General features: G+C 33.9%; 1 pseudogene; it reads left to right on the top strand.

The window, feature by feature from the left end:
- Window positions 1-431: 431 nt before the first annotated feature.
- Window positions 432-1,789, top strand: LOC107864974 (annotated as a pseudogene).
- The last annotated feature ends 460 nt before the right edge of the window (window positions 1,790-2,249 follow it).

The raw sequence follows: 2,249 nt of genomic DNA, 5'->3' as shown, positions 1-2,249 counted from the left end.
AATAATGACCTACTTTTCTTCTTAGTTCGTTTAAAAAAGAATTGATACCTTTCCGTTTTTAACAATTTTTAAATTTTAACTTTTCACGTGGCATATTTAAGATCACAAGATTGAAGGATATTTTAATACATTTAACATATCTTTAATTTAAGACTACAAGATTCAAAATTCTTTTTTATTTTCTTAAACTCTGTGCCAAGTCAAACTAGTTCATGTAAAAATGTAAATCTTTGTCTCTCTGAGAGAAGTGACATACATTTGATCAATCAACAGGATCACTGAGCAAAACTGGACAATATACTTCACTTTGAGGGGACCTCATCCCATGTTCTCTTAGCCAAACATTAATGTAATGTTTTAACCAGCTTATCAAGATTAAGTCTCAACCGGATTTTACTTTTGCAGTGTCAAAAGAAATTAAAATATTAAGAATGGCAGTTCCTTACGTACTCATTTTCCCATTGCTTCTACAAGGTCCAGTGAATTGCATGCTAAAACCAGCAGAACTCCTGTGCCTTCACCAAGAAAGAAATTCATGTCATCACTTTTCTCAACACTGAACATTATTGAGGGTTTAGAGGAGGTGATCGAGCAGCCCAATGTTGAAAGAGATGGTGACAGCAGCTTGTGGTCCAACTAGTCTCATATATAGTTGATGGTAGTTTTAGCTTTGCTGTTGATATAGCAAAAGATGCTAGAATCCCACTTCTTAATTATGATACTATAAGTCCTTGTTGTCTATGGATTTATTTGGCTCTTCCCAAACTCATTGAAGCAGCGGGCGAAATTCCTTTCAAAGGTTAGTCTAATTAGGTCTTCAAGAAAAAGTTTTGAAATCATGAGACGAAATCAGCGTTTGAAAATCCTTCCATGCTTATAGAAAGGATATATACATGTGAAAATTGATAATTTGTGCTTGCTTGCTTGCTACTTTCAGGGAATGACTGCATTAGTGAATAATGTGGCAGGAATGGGAGGTGTCATGAGGCGTCGAGCCCTTCCCAGTTTCTGTCTTGAACCTAAACTTGATTCCCCCACTATCCAACGTATAATCAAGGAGGGGAAACAATATGTTCAAGCCCAAGGTGTAATGTAATATTCAACACATTTGAAGACCTTGAAGGGCCCATTCTCTCACAATTTCGAGCTATGTTTCAAAACATGTAATGCCATTGGGCCACTTCACATTCATTGTCCAAGAAAGGCCCAATTCGACAATTTCTTGGAATTTGGTTATGGTCTTATGAACGGTATGACTCCCTTCTTGTGGGTCCAGAGGCCTGGTTCTATTATTGGACTTGAAGAGGACGACATTAATAATGTTCCCAAGGAACTCTCTGAAAGTACTAAGGAGGGGGGTTGTAGCTCCCTCGTCAGTTGGTGGGTTCTTAACGCATAGTGAGTAGAATTCAACTTCCAATAATTTGTTGGCCCTATTTTATCGCTCAAGAAGTAAATAGCAGGTATATTGAGGAGGTGTGGAAGCTTGGGCTAGACATAAAAGATGTATGCCATAGAGCCAGAGTTGAGAGGATGGTGAGACAACTGATAGAGGTCAAGAAAATTGAATTTTTGGAAAGGGCTAAACAGATGAGCGGCTTGGCATGTTAAGGATCCGAATGATGAGGTGTCATGCGGAATCTGGCAAAACAAACCTCAAAAGACCATGAATAAGAAGAGAAATGAGAAATACACCGAAAGAGACACAATCATTTAACGTCGACCTACATCCACAAAAGGAGATGAACAATCCACTATATAAAAGAGAGACACTACTAAAAAAACAGTTTTTCCGACCACAAAAAATGTGGTCGATTTTTTATTTTGTGGTCACTTTTATATTTTAAAACTCCAAAATAATCATTTCAATAATTTTTATATAAATTATTATTTATTTTTTAAAAAAATAAAAAATAAAAAAATCGACCACTTGTGGTCGGTTTTGAAATTAAAAAAATTAAAAAGAAAATAATTTTAAAAGTTCGACCACTTTTGGTCGATTTTATTTAAAAAATATATTTACATAAAAAGCGACCACTTCCGGTTGGTATTATTTTAAAATTAATTTTAAAATATTTTATAAAAGCAACAACAAGTGGTCGATTTTTATTTTAAAAAAATAAAAAAGAAAATAATTTCAAAAAATCGATCACTTGTGGTAGGTTTTATTAAAAAAAATATAATTGAAAAATAATTTTTAAAAGAGACCACTTGTGGTCAGTTTTATTTTAAAAAATAAATTTAAAATA

Source organism: Capsicum annuum, chromosome 3 (genome assembly GCF_002878395.1).
Source record: "Capsicum annuum cultivar UCD-10X-F1 chromosome 3, UCD10Xv1.1, whole genome shotgun sequence".
In the NCBI taxonomy this organism is placed as follows: Eukaryota; Viridiplantae; Streptophyta; class Magnoliopsida; order Solanales; family Solanaceae; genus Capsicum; species Capsicum annuum.
The sequence above is the reverse complement of the archived record's forward strand: the minus strand, read 5'-3'. Positions and strand labels throughout refer to the sequence as shown.